Source organism: Orcinus orca, chromosome 17, assembly GCF_937001465.1.
Source record: "Orcinus orca chromosome 17, mOrcOrc1.1, whole genome shotgun sequence".
Lineage (NCBI taxonomy): Eukaryota > Metazoa > Chordata > Mammalia > Artiodactyla > Delphinidae > Orcinus > Orcinus orca.
In genome coordinates this window covers 392,971-412,497 of record NC_064575.1, presented here as the reverse complement: position 1 = coordinate 412,497, position 19,527 = coordinate 392,971, and the positions used below count along the sequence as shown (strand labels likewise).

The 19,527-nt window shown below is 46.2% G+C and overlaps 1 protein-coding gene across 15 annotated transcripts in view; it reads right to left on the bottom strand.

Moving 5' to 3' along the window:
* Positions 1-19,527, bottom strand: part of SPIDR (scaffold protein involved in DNA repair) — a 353,215-nt gene that overhangs the window by 45,227 nt on the left and 288,461 nt on the right. The window lies entirely within an intron of this gene.

Sequence of the window (19,527 nt, the reverse complement as noted above, 5' to 3'; positions counted from 1 at the left end):
CTTCCCAGAGCTGCCCCTGGTTCAAAGCAGCCAACTGTTCATCTAGTGTGGTTGGAGGTGGTCCTGAGGCCTTCAGGGAAGTGAGGCTCGTACCCCAACCTTCCCATGCGGGCCGTCAGTGCTCCTGAGAGCACACCCTTCCTGTCTCTCAAGTCTGACTGTGATTCCAGGAGGGCTCTTGGTGGTCTCTTTTCCCTGATTCTCTCTGCTAACTTTTCATTGCTCTGTCCTTTGCTTGTTGATAAAGGGTCAGGAAATTACAAGCACTCTCTGAACCTCTCTCCACCAAGATCCTCATTGTTTTCAACAACACTCGTGGGCATGGAATTCTCCCGCCATCTCATGCAGCCCTACAGAGCTCTTCTTCTTCGCCATAACCTGTCTCCCTCTGGGCAGTGCCCCCTTTGCCTGGACTGACACCTCTGCTCTAGAGTGGGTGCAGTGGGGGTGGCGCTGGTCTTCTACACTAGCCTCTCTGCGTGGTGCATCTACCCTGTGGCGGGCTGGGGTAGGACAACTGGGCCAGTATTCTTGGCCCACCACACCTGGGGTTGAGCTTCTGCAACAGGGGCCTGAGGATAAGGGATGCTAGTGGGCAGCCCTCCTAGAGTGAAATGTGCCCTGGACTGGGAGTTGAGGGGAGGGGGTTGTCTTCTTGACTGCACTCCCTGGAGTAAAGCCTCAGAGTAGCAGTGGTTGGGGGGGCGGTCAGGGCTCAAGGGCCACAGACTCACTGTTCTTAGTGAGATTTATCAGATTTTCTTGGTTCCATTGAAGGAATGTTTCCCCATTTGCTGTATGCCCTTAGGACAATTTCCAGAGGCTTCACATGATTGTTTTTTACAGCTTTCTCCAGCTGAAACTCCGCGAAGGGGAGAATCCACTGTGTAAGCAGAGATCCTCTGGATAGTTAGCATGCGCCGGGTAAGAAAATACAATGGCTCTGTAGCCATTATTTCCAGGTTCTGAGAGTATCTGGAAACTCTCTGAGTTTGTAGACTTACTTGTGAGCTGTTCTTTTTTTCTTAAAAGACATCTTGATTTGCTTGAACACAAGAACTGAGCCAAATACAAAATTACTGGGTCAGACACAGAAGCGCTTGATGTAGCGAGGTCTAGAGGGCTGCAGAGCCTCAAAATCAGTGTCACAAGATTTTGAGTAACAGTGGCACATACGGGGTTGTCAATGTACCCCAAACAGTGCCCTGGCCTTAGGGGTGTCTATTTATGTGCTAAACACAGCAGGACTGCTGCAGGCCCAGGCCTGTGCAGGTGCCCTCTGAACCTCCCTAGGGAAAGGCCTGGCACAGGTAAACATACAATCACAGGCTGTGGGATTACAGGAGGGAAATAACAGAGAGCCTGTGAGAAAGCACTGGGGTGGAATGGCCTGGCCAGGTGGTTAGGGAAGGCTCCTTACAAGAGGTGATCTTTAAGCTGTGTCCTGAAGAAAGAGAAGCCCACCCTGCACAGGGTTGAAAGAAGCACACTTAGAGCAGAGAGCACAGCACACACAGAACCTGGGATGGCAACGAGCTTTTCCATGTTTGAGAAGTTGAAAGAAGGCTGGAAAATAATACAAAAGAAAGAAAAAGAAGACAGGGGGAAAGTGGTAATAAGGGGAAAGACTATGTACTATGTGGGTATTTCCATGCATTGCTCCTGATTTAAAATCAAAGTTATGTTTATGAAAAATTAAAAACTCGAGGCACTTGTAAAGGGGCGGGATGGGGAACGGGGAGGAGGCAAGGGCATCTCCCTGGAGGGGCGCCTCTGCTGTGCGCAAAGGCCCGTGCCGGGGGCTCCCTGTTTGTGGGCGGGGGGGGGGGCTGCCTGGGCCCAGGTGGTGAATCGCTGGCCCGGTCCAGCCAGCACCCCCGCCTCCCGCCACGGGCGAGTCATGGGGGACACTAACAGGCGTTAGACCAAATGCTCCGTTTCAGAGATACAACCGCTGGCACAGGCAGGAGGCTGGCTTGAACCGAGCACTTTCAGAGCCTCGGCGGTCCGCGTGTGAGTTCGCTGCCCTAATCGATGGAAACAGGGGGCCTGCAAAGTGCTACTCACAGGCTGAGCTCCACTGGCTCATGTGTTTTCTTTAGTTTATAAAGTGTTAAATTTTTTTAAAAAATTAGCAGCAAATATTAAAAATTAAGGGATTTTATATAAAATTCGTTTCCTGTTTTCCTAAGAAGCCTGCGGCTCTGGCAGTACTGGGTGGCCGACACTCATCGTCAGGCACCAGCCTGTCCGGTCATCACGTGGCCCCACCCGACCCCCAGCCGTCACGCGAGTGCGTCCCGTTGGCCTCGGTCAGCAGGTGGGCCTGCGTGAGGGCAACATCTCAGGGCAGAGACTGAAGCACACAGTCTTGGGGGATGGGCAAGGGACCGGAAGAGTCTACACTGGCCTAAGATTTCTGAAGAGGTGAGTGGAGTGGAGAATGAAGCGCAGCCCCGGGTGTGGGCAGCCCAGACGTGGGTCTCATTTCAGAGCGGAGGAGCCAGGGAATCCAGACCAGCCAAGTGACTTGAGCCGGGAGGTCACGGACAGAGCTGACCGACACGGGCCCGGGGGAGGACAGGGCTCGCCGCAGGGCACGGAGGGCTGGGCCTGGCCCTGCCCCAGCACCAGCCAGCTCCTGGCTGCCCGTCCCCGTGGACACGGGGGGCCGGCTCTGGACGCCACGTCAGTTACCTCTTCTGCGCCAGGTGAGACGGTTCCAGTTCCACACGGGAGGCGCTCGGGCCCCGCCCTGAGGTAGCAGAGTGGCCGAGCCCAGCAGGACACGCAGCCGACACGAGCACTGCCCCTAAGTATCCCTGAAATACTGGATGAGCTGCGGCCTAGCCACATGGAGACGAGGAGACCCGACATTTTAAGATCACGTCAGGGGTCGGCGCTCACAAGATGGGGTCTCGGCTCTGGGAAGCAGGCTGGGTGCGTCCGTTCGCCCTCCGGCCAGGACGCCAAGGATCCCCAGCAACTCCACAGCCCGGGCTGCTGGCGATGGGCAACCTCGGGCTCTGGCTGCAGGTGACTTTCCACACATACTGAGCCCTGGTGCCGGGAGTCTCATGCCTCGCCTGACAGGGACACTGCTGTCTTCAGAAGTGGTCAGCTTAGGTAAACGCTAGACCAGCACAGAGAGAACGTCTCCAGGGAGGAAGGGGGATGTCCGTGGTTAAGAGTAAGAGCCTCAGAACTACTTCGCTCCCTGAGATAGAGTTCGCCGCTCAAACCTCTCGCAGTAACAGTCTGGCAGGCGAACACCACTTATTTCAGATCAGTGTTCCACCCACGCCTAAAACACTGACTGTCACCAAATAAAACCCCTCACCCACGTTCATGGTTTTCAGCACATGGTGCTGGGCGGCAGCGGCCTGGGAGGGGCTGCCTCAGCTCTGCGGCTGGGGGACGTGGCCAGCTGCTGGGAGCTTCGGCTCTGGAACCCTTAAATCCAGGCAACTTTACCTGCTCGGCACCTAGCGAAGAGCCTGCACCTAATCTGCGCTCAGCGTCGTGCTTTCCTTCACCCACCAGGCAAATCCACCTCGTTACAAACACACTTAATCGACAAGAAGGTGGTTTTTTCCCGTCACATCACTTGTCAGCTCTCCTGAGCCCGCAGGAGGTGTGTGCACCTCTGTAAAAGGGCTGATCTCCTGCGTGAAGGGGCTCAGAGGAACGTGCTCGAAGCAGCAGAGGGCCCACCGCCACAGACGTGACGTCGTCACTCCTGACACCAGCTTGTGATCCGCCTCGTGGTGCCGTCCTCACCACCCAGCTCCCCTGTTTCATGGTAAGTAAAGCTCCTCTCTGGGTAAAGCGATGGAGAATCACCAACACCTCGCGTGGCCCCAGAGCCCTCGGCTGCAGCGCCTCGACTCTGTGCATTTCTGAGCCACGAGGGTGAGGCTGGAAGAACTGACTAAAACTGATGCCAAGTGAAGCCACACTCCACAGCACATGCCCAGCAGCATAAAACAATACAGATAAGAGGTGCACGGTTCCATCCGGCCACATCACGATGGAAGTAGAAAGTCCATCGTGCAGTTAATGTTTATCTTTAAGAATGCTTCCTTCCTTCTCTTACAAGCTGAACGCCTCATCATGCTAATTAAAGAACATTTTAAAAATTCTAAAAATGCATGTATTGTTAGGCTGTGAAAGTACCAGAACAAAGCACAAGAAATAAGGAAAACAAAACTGTTGATTCACAGAGGGGGTTTTAGTGAGACGATAATCCCTCTTTGAAGCTTTAAATGCCCCTCCCCAACTTTTCAAAAATATTTACTTTCCCTCCTTTCATTCATTGGCTCAATATCATAGATACATAAATTAAGAAAAGCAAGAAAGAAGCAGCGAACATGGGTATGTGTGCGTGTGTGTCTGTGAACGCTTGTGTTCCGAGAGAGAAGCAGACGAAGTGACATGTGGGATGTTTACACGAGTCATGGAAGCAGTTCTGAGCAGTCCACCAAGAATTCCCGGAATCAGAGTCAGGCCTGGCTGTTTTATTCTAGGTCAGTGTCAACCGAAGCAGCCTCTGAAGATCAACAAGGATCTTTCTCTCCATGTTATAAGCCCTTACTAAGCCCTAATCTAAGGAAGAAACAGAAGAAATTTGAGGATGAAGTGAGAAAAAGAAGCAGGAGAGAGAGAAAGGGGAAGAGAGACTGGGAGGGGAGCTTGGACCTGACCCCGAAGGGGAGGAGAGGGCGAAGAGCAGGGTGCGCGGAGGGGGCAGGGCCTTTCCCAGCTCCAAGCCGCGCGCAGACGGGAAACCAGATACAGCAGGACACTGTGTCCTCCTGAAAAACAAGCAGACCACGCTCCTAAAGTAAACAGCTAATCCTGCTGTTTATCTTTCTAACATGAGATGTTAGCAGGATGATCTCTACTGCACAGAAATGGGGTTTTTATTCATTAAAAAAATCATATTTCCTCTTTGCTAAAATAAAAGTGTGACACGGAAACTTTCTAATACCAGTGAACAAGAAGGAGTTAACAGTCGTTCTTTGCTAAAACTCACTTAACTAAAGGATGGCAAGAAGCCTGAGAAAGGCCTTTTCCACACTTACACTTCCTCTTTATTTTTGGAAAATACTGCATTGCTGAAATTAACCAAACAACAAACCCTGCTGCAAGCGTGGTCTTTTGAGGAGGACACAAATAATGTGGACATAACTGGCGTCCTGCACTCGGACTGTGGTTTTACCACTCCTGGAGGTAAGACTTGACTGGGCCGAGACAGGTCAGAAGAGGACGTTTTATACATTCATACAAGTTTGCCTCCAGAACAAGTTTTCAAAGATACATAGCTACTCTTACACATTTTTGTTCATTGAAATTTCGACGGAGGGAAGTGCAGATTCACGTGCAGGTGTGAGACCCTCACACACTCTGCCCCTTTCCCCCAGTGGCACACTGTGCCCTCACTGGCACAGTAAGACATCACACCAGACACCTCACAGCTGCAAGCACCACCTGGTTCAGGTCTCACCCACCCCACTGGTGCCTGTATGTGTGTGTGTGGTGCTGTGAAGTTTTATCACCTGTGGAGGATCCTGTATCCACCGCCAGAAGGAACCCTCAGGCTGCCTTTTATCACGCACCTCCCTCTGTCTCCCTACCTTCCATCCCCAGCATCTAGAAGCCACTAATCTGTCTTCCATTTCTAAATGTGGCCACTTTTGAAATGTTATAAAAATGGAATCATCTAGTATATGATCTCTGGGTTTGAATTTTTTCCCTCTGCATAGCTCCCTGGTAATAATCAAGCTACTATGCCTTTTATTTTTATAACAGCTTGAGACCTAACTTACATACCATAAAACTCATCCAAATAAAAATACTGCAGCAAAATACACATAAAATTTCCAGTTTCACCATTTTCAAGTGTATAATTTGGTGGCGTTAAGTACACGCACGTGTTCTGCAACCACCAGCACTATCTAGTCCCAGAATATTTCCCTAAAAGGAAACCCCAACCTGTTATGCAGCCTCCCTGTTCTCCTCTCCCCCAAGTACCTGGCAACACACCCATCTACTTTCTGTCTCTACGGATTTGCCTGTTCTGAATATGTCACATAAGTGGAATCATGAAAGTTGTGGCCTTTTGAGACTAGCTTCTTTTACTCAGCATAACATTTTCAAGTTGCATCCAAGGTGTAGCAGGTGCCAGCACTGCACTCCTGCTTGTTGCTGAATAATATTCCACTGTATGGATATGTCACATTTTGTTTATCCATCCATCAGGTGATGAACATTTGGGTTGTTTCCACTTTTTTGCATTTATAAATAATACTGCTATGAATGTCAGTGCAGAAGTTATGTAGATATATGTTTTCAATTTTCTTGGGTTTATACCTAGGAGTAGAACTGCTGGATCATGTGGTAATGCTATGTTTAGCTTTTCGAGGAACTGCCAGGCTGTTTTCCAAAGTGTCTGTACCATTTTACCAGCCAGTATGAGGGGCTCCAATTTCTCCAAATCCTTGTCGACACTTATTATTGTCTTTTTTATTACAGCCATCCTAGTGGTGTGAAGTGGTAGCCGCTGTGGTTTTGATTTGCATTTCCCAGATGGCTAATGATGTTGATTACCAAGTGATTCGTGGCCATCTTCTTTGGAGAAGTGTCCATTCAAATCCTCTATTTTTTTAATTTGGGTTATCTTTTTATATTGAGTTGTATTAGTTTTTATATACTCTGGATACAAGTCCCCTATCAGATATGTGATTTGCAAAAAGTTTCTCCTGGGCTTCCCTGGTGGTGCAGTGGTTGAGAGTCCGCCTACCGATGCAGGGGACACGGTTCGAGCCCGGGTCTGGGAAGATCCCACATGCCGTGGAGCGGCTGGGCCCATGAGCCATGGCCGCTGAGCCTGCGCGTCCGGAGGCTGTGCTCCGCAACCAGAGAGGTCACAGCAGTGAGAGGCCCGCGTAACACCAAAAAAAAAAAAAAAAAGTTTCTCCTGTTCTCTGGCTCGTCTATTACTTTCTTGACAATGTCCTTTGAAGCACGGAAGTTTTTATTTTGATGAAGCCCCATTTATGGATTTTTCTTTTGTTATATATGCTTTTGGTGCCATAGATAAGAAACAATTACCTAATATGTATGTTTATGAAGATATCCCTATGTTTTCTTTTGAGTTTTATAGTTTTAGTTCTTAGGTTTAGGCCTAGGATCTATTTTGAATTAATTCTTGTGTATGGTGTGAGGCAGGGGTCAACTTAACTCTTTTGAATGGGAATATCCAGTTGTCTCAGTGCTTTCTGTTGGAATTACTATTCTTTTACAGTTGAAATGTCTGTCTCCCTTGTCAAAAATCTGCTGACCACAAATATAAGGTATTATAAATTTTAAAAGAACATATACATCATGCCAGTGATATCTAAAAAAATAATGAAGTATATGAGTGTAGGTCTTAAAAAGAAAGAAAGAGTCTGAACTCACCAAACGAGAGGATTTAATCAAAGTTTTGGTCTATCATTAGCAAAGAGTTGTGTAAATGCATCTATTCTTCCCAGGATATACAGACTAAAGTTGCTGCTATATTTATTTAGGTCCAATGAATACTGAGCAAGCGTAACTGGCCAGAATCGCCTCTAATCTAGTTCTATTACTTTACCATCATCCTGCAGAGGACTCCTAAAGCTCTGTATCTTCTGGTCCAAACCTGTGGCTCTTCCTGCGTGTTCCCTCTTTGTGTAACTGGGCCCCACCATTCTCCTGGTCACTCTCTTCCAAAACTTGACAGTGATCTTTATTTCCGTTTTTCCACATCCAGTTGCTGCAGCCAATCCATCTGCTCCATATTTATCTTCTTAACATCATCCATCCTTCTCATTCCTGTTTTGCTGTCTTGTTCTGCTTATTACATGGATTAGGCAGGTGTTTCCCAACTCATCTTTTAACCTCATTCTTCCCTCTGGCCACTCCTGCAGGTTGCTGCTAAAGTAATCTTTCTTAAGGGACAGAGTTGGTCATGTCACTCAACTAGTCACGGGCCTTCCAGGGCACCCCAGTGACTCCTGCGTGTCTCCGGATGCATGCATGTGTGAGTCCAAGACCAAGCTCCTGCAGCCTCAGCCCCACCTGAGACCTGGTTCCCATTCCTTCCTCTAAACGAATCTGATGTTCCCTACCACCCCACTTGTCTAAGGACGCTCATTTTTCAAAGTCAAACTCAAATTCCATTTCTTTCACGATTTTTCTCATTCCATAATGTAAACAATTCTTCCTTTTTCTTTGTATGCAAAATGGTTTATTTTTTGCCTTTATTTTAGTTTCTATCACATTCTACTCTATCTTATAAAAACTTGAGTAGATCTCTTCTCTCTCCTTTTTGACTGGAAGTTTCTCGAGGATGGGATCATACTTTTTATTCCCTATGTACCCATCGCAGCCCTTAGCTGTGCATTATAGATGATCAATATGTGCTTGGTGCACTAAGTTGAATTAATTGACAGGCATTTATTCAGGCTTTGTAGGAACAAAAGGTATAAGAAGTAGCTCCTACTCTTATGGACAACAATCAGTATTAAGATGCTTTATACAGGTAATTTACAAGGTGAGATCTTTACACTGCTACAAAGGATAGGAGTTTTAGTGTCCTGGTCAAGTTCTAAATTAGAACAAGATATACGAAGGGAAAAAGGGATCTTGGCTAAGAAAGTTTTTACTCAAAATGTGCCAAATCAACTGAACAGCCCTGGGGAGACTGTGGTCTCATTTTCTCTCATTTATCCCCTAATCACTCTCAAACGAGGGTCATTTGGTATTCCCACTTTTCCACGGCCATCCACCACTGAACCTGAACAGCCTAGGGTCTGTGACTGAGTGCACAGTAAGGAAGAAGGCGCCCAGGTGGGGCACATGTTTTGGGAGTGCCGAGGTAAGTCACATATCTTACGGCTTTCCCTGGATCGCCATATGGCATGTTGACCAACCAAGAGTCATCACAGCCTTTCTTAACCTGGGTTCTCTGTGGGGGGCGAAGCCCTGACACTCTAAGACTGCACTGTATGCAACAGATCCGACCCTCCTGTGCATCTAGGTGACACTAGTTACGTGCAGACTTGGGAGGAAAGAGAAGAGTCTGGAATATCCTCAGGGTTCTGTGGTTCAAGTGAGGGAGCCAGCTGAGAGTCAATCAACCTGCATCGGGCCCCATGACGCAGCAGGAACAGCATACTCATTCTTAGATGATGGGCTTCTGAGTCAGGGTTTCACACTAGAAGCTGACTAACTGGCCTAGAAACCAGTCCCGTCTAATGCAGCAGCTTGTAAATCATCTGTGTTTGTGAAGCAGAGGTACATGTTCTACCTGCTCTGACCTTACCAAATAAAACACAAACTACCTCGGCAAAAGGCATCCATGAAAGGCTTTCTTGTTTTTCAAAGATCAATGTTGATTTTGTAAGTTCTCAATCCTAAGAACACAACATCCATGACTGAGCAACAGAAAATTGTTTTAGGATATTTGATAGTGACATCATTTCAATTTCAAAGACTAAACCACATTCAGTTTACTGTACTCAAGAAAGCAGACGAGGGATCACTTTCAGAAGACAGCTTTATACCAGAGGGAAGGAAGGTGCTCAGGTATGAATCCACCTCGTGGCAGGACTGTGAGCCACACCTGGCTCTCCTCCCAGCCTCAGCGTCCCACCTGGCGGGGCGCCAGGACACCCACCGCCCAGCCCCACCCTGATGAGCATCCCTCCTGCGTCTATGCCGCCTCCATGCACCAGCTCTCGCGTGTGGACCAGCAGACAAGCACCCTGGAAGCGCAGCGTGGTCTCCTCCCAGCTGCTGCTCTGCAGCCCACTTTCCGGTCGTCTTCGAGAAAGTACAGGCCTCACAATCTCAAATTTACTAAAAGTCTAAATACAGTACAAAGCATTTTTTCCCCCTGAATCATCAGTGTCTTAGTGAAGTTCTAAATTAGAACAAGATAAATGAAGGGAAGGAGGGATCTTAGCCAAGAAAGTTTTTACTCAAAATGTACCAAATCAATTCAGCAGCCCTGGGCAGACTGTGGTCTTGTTTCTCTCACTTATCCCCCAACTCACTCTCAAGTGAGGGTCAATCCTACAAACAAGGACTTTCTCCTACATACATAACCTATTTATGTAGGTTATTTGTGTATGTAATAAATAAACAGGTTATTTACGTATGTAATTCTCCTACATAAACAACCACTACACGACCACAAAGGGGAGGAAATGAACACTGTCTACCCTCCTCCTAGCTCTCAGGCCCGTCTGTGCTTCACACGTTTGTGTCCATCGCACCCTTTGCAGCAGAAGACAACTCAGAACTGCGTGCTGCATTTAGCTGCCATCCCCTCTAATCCTCTGCGATCCAGAAGGCTCCTTGGCTTCCTTGACTTTCATGACCTTGACATTCTCCAAGGACACAGGCCAGTAATTTTGTGGTACACAAACTCTCACTTTGGGTTTCTCTGATATTTTCTCATAATGAGATCCAGCTCATGTATTACTGGTAAGGATAACACAGAAGTGGTGCTGTATTCTTCTAAGCAGTTGGCATGCTATTTCAGTAGGTCCCAATAGTGACGATGTTCAGTTTTATTACTTAATTGAGGCAATGCCTGTCAGGCTTCTCAACTGTAAGTTACTTTTTCCTTTTGAAATTAAAAAAACATTGTGTGGGAGATACTTTCAAACCATGTAAATATCCTATTCCTTGTCAAATTTTCAATTCATTCATTGGTGGTCCAGGGGGTAAGACTCCATACTCCCAATGCAGGGGGGCCCCCCCGGGCTCAATCCCTGGGGAACTAGATTCCACATGCATGCCATAGCTAAGAGTCTGCACACCGCAACTAAACATGCCGCTATGAAGATCCCGTGTGCCACAACTAAGACCCAGCACAGCCAAAATAAATATTAAAATAAATAAACAAAAACACCTTATATATATATTAAAAAAACAAAACAAAAGAATGAAAGGCCCTGCTATAGCTCTCCAGACCTTCTCATGACCAGACCCTCGCCGGATCCGCCCGCCCAGACCTTCGTGCACTGGCCTCCCCTGTCTGGCAAACACACAGCCTCATCTGCCTCACAGCCTTGCATGCGCGCCCCGCTGCCTGGGACACTCTCCCCAAACACCTCATGGCTTGTTCTCTCACCTCCTTTGGGATTTTCACTCAAATATTATCTTCTCAGCGAGGCTCTCCTCAATTCTTATGTAAAAGTAGCAACCGCTCCATCTTCACTATCCCCTCGTCCAGGTTTACTTGAAGTCAGAACCACTATTACCTTCTTATATTGCTGCCAGTCTTCCCCAATCTAATGTAAGTGCCATTGGTGCATACACTTCCTCTTTTTTGGTCTTACGTATTGCTGTGTCCCTAACACCCAGAACGGCATGTGACAGAGGAGGCACGAAAATACTTGTTGAATGAGTGTTTCCATGTGGGCTTCTTCGTTACGTTATGCAGTGGCTTGATATTATACCATGGAATATGTCATAATTAAATAATCCTCCTCATACTGAATACTGACGTTGCTTCTATTTTTCCATTATTACAGGCATTGCTACTATGAAGAATAGTGTGTGCATCTGTGATTTTTTTGTGTTTCTCATGGATTAAATTTCTAAGAATTATTGGGTTAAAGAATATATCTTCATTGCTATATGTTATGTACTGCTTTCCAAAACAGCTGTAATGTTTAGAAATTCCAAGAGCAATAACTGTGTATAAAAAGTCCTATTATTTTCCTAATATATAATTAAAAATTTAAAAGTACACAGAGGTGTGAGACTGTTTCCCCCCACATTCTGGTCCTCCATCCCCCTAGTTCATAGATAATGAACTGTTGTTTTTTACATGTCCTTTCAGAGTTTCTCTCTCTCTCCCCCTGCCCCCCCATATATATCTCCAAGGAATACAGCACGTTTTAAACACCGCCCTGCTCCTTACTTTTTGTATTTAACCAATGTCATAGATGTTTGTGTATCAGATCACAGTGCTTCCTCATTCTTTTTTTTATAGCAGCATAGACAGCTATGCAGTAAGTATCCCACTGTATGTGATTTAATTTTAACCCTCTAGTGCTGACCACTTAGGCTATTTCCACATTTGCTATCATAAACAACAGGGCAAAGAATAACCTTGTACTCCATACGTGTGCAGGTGTACCTGTAGGATATATTCCAAGAAGAGGAAGTGCTGGGTTAAAGACATAACATGCTTAAAATCCATGCTTTTGCTCATGCACACCACGTACACTCACGTGCACGCACTCCCCACGGCCTCTCTACCCTGAGTAGTGACAACTTATTCTCTCTCCACCATTTAGAGCAAAGGCACATTTCCCCTCAGCCTCACCAAACAGATGTCACTAAAATTTTGGATTTCTGCGAATTTGATAAAAGTGTTAATCTGCATTTCTTTAATCATGAGACACAATATATTTTCATCTGCTTCTTGTTTTCCGTGAACTGTGTGTTCATATCCTTTTGCTTCTTGGGTTGGAGGATTTTTCTCTATTAATTTCTGTGCACACTTTGTTTATCAGAGAGACTGACGCTCTGTATTACAGATTACAAAAGCATGTTCCCAGTTTGCCCTTTAACTTTTGACTTTACCATGCAGATTTAATAGGATTTATTACTATTTTCTTTTGGGACCTTTGGATGTTAAGTCACAGTTAGAAAACTTCCACTTGAAGATAATTTTCCTGCGATTTCTTTTGAACTATTACAGTTTTAATTTTTATGTTTAAAATCTTTGCTCCATTTGTAATTTATTCTAGTGGGGGCTGAAAGAAACCGGCCCAATTTTTTTCCCCAGATGACTTATCTGTTGTCCTTACACCATTTACTGTATGGTTCACCTCTCCCCATTGCTTTGAGATATGTATATTATTTATGAAATTCCCATATATATTTGGGATTTTCTCTACTGTTTCATTGGTCTGTTACATTAAAGGAGAAAACCCCTATAATTTTTTTTTTTGCTGCACTGCTTATCAGGCAGGATCTTAGTTCCCCAACCAGGGATAGAACCAGCGCCCCCTGCAGTGGAAGCGCAGAGCCTTAACTGCTGGACTGCCAGGGAAGTCCCCGAAAACCCCTTTACCTTTAGAAAGTGGCTTATTAATATCTGCTTCTAACAGCTAGATGTTACCTATCATATGGTGTTTTTGTGAAGAATAAAGAAGATAGCTCCCTCCTGGGCACAGGGCCTGGCTCTCATGTCCTCACCTCTCCCCCACTGCGTGCTCACATCCAGCTGTTTTTCTCCAGCCCAGTGTTTCACGGGCACCTTGATCCCAATGACACACTGGGACTCTCCACTTCCACCCAGCACCTGCCGGGTCACCCGCCCCAGTAACCGAGCTGCCGTCAAACCAGCAGCCCCGCCATCATCCCCGACTCCCCTCCCGTCCATCATCGCACATCCAGCCGTCGGCACCTTTGAAACAGATCCTGGATCTCTCTACTTTTCACCACTTCCTCACCAGCACACTTGCCCAGACCACAGCCTCCCCTGTCTGGATTCCTGAAATGGCCTTGTACCTCCTCGGGTTCCTGCTCTGCCACATGCCCTGTGACCCGGGGCAGCCAAAGCGCTCTTCTCTAAGCACAGACGAGGCCCACCCACCCCATGCCCGAACCGGAAGCCGCCTGCCTCCTCAGGGCGGCTCTGCCGTCAGGACCCTGGGGCCGCAGAGCCCCGCCACGCCAGGCCAGCTCCCTTTCTGCTTCCTGGGGCACAGGAAGCTTTTCAGGCAGGCTCCGCCTCTTCATTCAGGCCCTTCCTCCAAGGGCTCTGCCTAGGCCTCCCGTCCTAGTCACTCCAGGTAACCTTGATGCCCCACCCAAGTTCCTCCGTACACAGCACGGTGTCACTTCCCGCAAGGACAGCAAACAACTGTGAGCCCTTAGCTACAAAGAGGAAGGAAGCGACCTCGGCCTCCATGCAGATCTACACTGTGCTTGGCTGTGCTCTCACCCTCTTGCCAGCAGGTGGCCAAGGAGGCCAGCAGTGGAGGCTTAATTCCCCAGGGTCCTGGCTCCCTGGTGACCCCATGGCACTGGCTTGGCCATGACTCAGCGCTGGTGTTATCAGGAGTCACTGCCAAGGACCTGCCAGGACAGACTGAGGGTGGAGCCCACAGGTTCCAGAAATGTGAACTCCACGGACACTGTGCTTAGAGTTTAAACAGTGTGATTAACAAGCGTCTGCATGTCACTGACTATCATGAAGGACCCCCCAAAATGTACACAGTTGAATAAAACATATCATGGAAAAAACCAACCTTTCATAAACCGAAAGGATGTGTTAGGTATTGCTCCACCAGGTCATGACAGCATAGAGCTGACCAACTATTCCATCTGGGGCAGGAAGGAAAGTCTTTCCATTGCGAATAATACTCTTCATTATTAATGTTTTGAATACACAGTTCAAAGCTTTTTCATGGCAAATGCTTTTCTTCTGTATATAATATACTAAACACATTTCAACTACGGAGTTGCCGCTTCCTCTAAAACAGAAGATCACACTTATAAAAACATGGAGAACACTACATAAAGCAGAACAGAAAATAAAGGGTATTGTATCTATTAATCATCTGCATATTAGTATTTTCCATCACAAGTAAGTAGATATGGGCTGAATGTGACTTAATAACGCACTCTGTTTAGGAGGAGCGCCCCACAGGTTGTGTACATAGTACCCACGTTTTAAGGCCTTTATACACCTTGACAGCTATCTCTCTGTTAGATGCAGGCTGAGAAGACCGACACCGTGGCAGTTATTTTCACTGCAGGAGAACAAAGTAGAACAAATGAGACTATTCTAGATTTGATATGCCAGATTCCTCATGTATGAATAAGATACATTCCAAGACCCTTATAATTTCCCAAATTACAAAGCCTGGGAATATTTGTACAATTTGCCTTCCACCAAATTACATTTTTTTTTAGAGTTTTCCATGAACAGACTCACATATTCACAACTGCTTTTTCAACCTTCACTGAATTTCCTCTCTTAATAACCTTTTTTAAAATGAGAAAAGCATTAACATTTTACAAGAGTTACTGTTCATGAGAAGTCTCAGAGGATGCAACAACGCTGCCCTGCAGGAGGTGCTGAGAGTGGTGGAGCAGGGGGCTGGCTCAGGGCACAGGGCCCTCCCCAGGGTCACCGCTCACCACACCCGGGCACGCCTGGGGGCCTCCTCAGCCAGGGCCACGGAAGCTGATCCGTGCGTGCACATGCCACGTAGGCCACACCACCACGCTGAGCCTGACGCTGCCACACAGACCTGCCACTGATCTTACGCCCCAAAGGCTGTGGTCAGGTTGGATTTGATCTCCCAAAAGTGCAGGCCGGTGTCCCATTTCTGTTCACCACTGAACTAGAAGCCGTTTAGGGAATTCATTCTTCTCACCCAGGTCCTGCACTGCTGGGCTGGCAGAGGCTGAGACAGCCCCAGGGCTGGGATTTCCCACTTCCGCGGTCCCTCCCCTGCAGGGTTAGTTTCTATCCCCCAGAGGCTAAACACTGACTAGCAGCTCTCAGTCACATGCGGCACCCACTGTGTCTGCTTTAGTGCCGCCGCATGTTAGTCTAGAGTTTCAAGAGCTATGAAACCTTAACACTATTACTCTGGAGCACTAACTATTTAATAATCCCACTGCCATTGAGCATTAAATCTTTAAAAATGTCTCACCTAGAACAGGCACACAAGTAAATTTGTTGCACTGAATATTCCTTCAAATATAAAGCAGGAAAGAATCTATGATGATCTTTATGACATCACAGGACTAAAAAAACATTCAGAAATAACACAAGTTTATGCACCAGAGCAGCAAGTAGCACAGAGAAAAGTGGGAATTGATTAATTTTATTTATTTAATTTCTTAATGTATGAAATATGTCTGTACTAAGATTTGCTTATTTCAAAAAAATTTTAAAGTGAACCTCAACTATGCATACCACCATTATCATTAACAGCATCTACTAATTAAATTCCCCTTTTACATCAAAGCTCAACATTTGTAGTCTATAGCATAAAATTTCAGTTTTTTAAAGATTTATTTTATTTATTAATTTTTTGGCTGCATTGGGTCTTAGTTGCGGCACACAGGTCTTTGTTGCAGCATGCGGGCTCTTTGTTGCAGCGCATGGGCTTCTCTTTAGTTGTGGCACCCAGGCTCCAGAGCACATGGGCTCAGTACTTGCAGCACGTGGGCTTAGTTGCCCTGCAGCATGTGGGATCTTAGTTCCCCGACCAGGGATCGAACCCGCATCCCCTGCATTGGAAGGCGGATTCTTAACCACTGGACCACCAGGGAAGTCCCAAATTTTTATAGTTTTAATACTTGTTATCAAGTAATGTATCCAGAAATTTGGGGACTCTGAATTCTTTTAAAAAGATAGAACATTAAGTTAAACGACAGAATTTTTTTTGCCCACCCTGCATTCCATGGCAATGGCATTCTAAAATGAAATTTTAGGACTGTGGGGCTTTGTTATTCTCCTCTACAGGGAGACCTCGTTTTATTGACCTTTACTTTATTGTGCTTTGCAGATACTGCGTTTTTTTAAACAAATTGAAGGTCTGTAGCAACCCAGTGTCAAGCAAATCTATCAGTGCCATCTTGCCAACAGCATCTGCTCACCTTGTGTCTCTGTGCCACTTCCCGGTAAGTCTCGTAATATTTCACACTTTTCATTTACTATCGTGCTATTCTATGGTGATCTGTGATCAGTCGTCACTGATGTTACCATCGTAATCGTTTTGGGGTGCCACGAACTGCACCCATGAGATGGAAATTCAACAAATGTTGTGTGTTCTGACTCTGCTCCACCAACGGCCATTTCCCCGGTCTCTCTACCTTCTCTATGCCTCTCTTTTCCCTGAGATACAACAATATTGAAATTAGGCCAGTTAATAACCCTACAATGTCCTCTAAGTGTTCAAGTGAAAGGAAGAGTTGCATATCTCTTACTTCAAGTCAAAAGCTAGAAGTGATCACACTTAGTGAGGAAGGCATGTCAAAAGCCAAGACAGGCCAGAAGCTGGGCCTCTTGAGCCAAACAGCCAAGCTGTGAATGCAAAGGAAAAGTTCTTGAAGGAAATTAAAAGTGCACTTCAGTGAACACACAAAATGGTAAGAAAGTGAAACAGACTTATTGCTGATTTAACTCTCCTCAATTCTGTGAAGGCTGATACAGGTGAGGAAGGTGCAGAAGAAAAGTGTAAAGCTAGCAGAGGTTGGTTCATGAGGCTTAAGGAGAGAAGTCATCTCCATGACATAAAAGTGCAAGGTCAAGCAGTGACTGTTGATGTAGAGGCTGCACCAGGTCATCCAGATGATCTAGCAAAGATAATTCATGACGGTGGTTACACTAAATAACAGATTTTTAACGCAGATGAAACAGCCTTCTACTAGAAGAAGATGCCATCTAGGACGTTCACAGCTAAAGAGGAGAAATCAGTGCCTGGCTTCAAAGCTGCAAAGGACAGGCTGACTGTCTTGTTACGGGCTAAAACAGCTGGTGACTTGAAGTTAAGCCAATGCGCATCGACCATTCTGAAAATCCTAAGGCGCTTCAGAATTATGCTAAATCTACTCTGCCTGTGCTCTATAAACAGAACAACAAAGTCTGGATGACAGCACATCTGTTTACAACATAGTCTACTGAATATTTTAAGTCCACTGTTGAGACCTACTCCTCAGAAAAAAATGACTCCTCTCAAAATATTAATATTCATTGACAATGCACCTGGTCACCCAAGAGCTCTCATGAAGATGTTGTACAATGAATGAATGTTGTTTTCATGCCTGCTAACACAACATCCACTCTGCAGCCCATGGATCAAGGAATAATCTCAACTTTCTAGTTTTATTATTTAAGAAGTTCATTTTGCAAGGCTACAGCTGCTACTGACAGTGATTCCTCTGATGGATCTGGGCAAAGTCACCTGCAAACCTTCTGAAAAGGATTCTCCATTCTAGATGCCATTAAGAACATTCATGATCCATGCACGGGAAAAGGTCAAAATGTCCACAGTAACAGGAGTTTGGAAGAAGTGGATTCTGACCCTCATGGATGACTTTGAGGGGTTCAAGACTTCAGTGGAGGAAGGACTGCAGATGTGGTGAAAATAACAAGAGAAGTAGAACTAGAAGTGGAGCCTGAAGATGTGACTGAATTGCTGCAAGCTCAGGATAAAACTCTTAACAGGTGAGGAGCTGCTGCTTATGGATCTGCAAAGAAAGTGATTTCTTGAGATGGAATCTACTCCTGGTGAAGAGGCTGTGAAGACTGTTGAAATGGCAACGAAGGATTTAGAACATTACAAAAACTTAGTTGATAAAGCAGCAGCAAGGTTTGAGAGGACTGACTTCAATTTTGAAAGAAGTTCTCCTGTGGCTAAAGTGCTATCGAGCAGCATAGCAAGCTCCAGAGAAATCGTTTATGAAAGAAAGAGTCGATCGATGCAGCAAACTTCATTGTTGCCTCATTTCAAGAAACTGCCACACCAACCCCAGCCTTCAGTGAGTAGCCATCAACACTGAAGCAAGATCCTCCACCAGCAAAAATACACGACTTGCTGAATGAAGGCTCCGATGATGGTTAGCATTTTTTCTGCAATAAAGTACCTTTTAATTAGGGTACGTGCATTTCTTTTTAGATATAATGCTGTTGCACACTTAATAAACAACAGTGTAGTGTAAACATAACTTTTATACGCACTGGGAAACCAAAACATTCGTGTGACTTGCTTTATTGTGATATCTGCTTTACTGTGGTGGTCTGGAACTGCACCTTCAGTGTCTTCGAGGTGTGCCTGTGTTTCTTTCACACATTTTTACTTCTCTCTTTTCGATTCTTTGCAACTCCTTTGGTAGATGTGAAGGATTCCAATTGCCTTCTTTGGGCTTTCCTAGACTCCAGAGGCTGGAAGAAAGCTTTAGGCATCTCCAGTTCCCTGCAGCTAGAGTTCCTCCTGCAACTTAGGACCTGTCAATCAAAGGCAGAAGTGATGCCAAGGCAGAGGGGTCTGATCTTGCCACTTCTGCTGCCAAGCATGACATTAACAAAGATCTCAGGGTCTGGGCAATTGCTCTGAAGGGTCAAAAGGCAGAAAAGAGGCACCACCAGGAGTGGCTGCGGAGTTGGTGGAGAGCTGGAGCACAGACGTGCAGCTGCGGGAGGGGCAGCGGCTCTCACGGTGGCCTGGCTCTTCAGCATTGCTTTGAGAGTCTTTCCTAAAGGTCCAGCACAGAGTCTGTTTCTTCACTTTTCCCAAAGCTTCTATAAGCTTTCTAAACCCTGTGGTAAACCTCTTTCTGTCTATGTGAAGCTGAGTAGATGCCTTTGTCACCGAGCCTAACTCCTTCAACTATGCAGATGCCAGCGAGAAGTAGATCGTGGGGGAAGGGAGTGGTATACACTCTTCCCTGGATAAATGAATGACCATCACAAAGGGAAAAACAAAAGCATGAACAAAACAAACCTGTGTT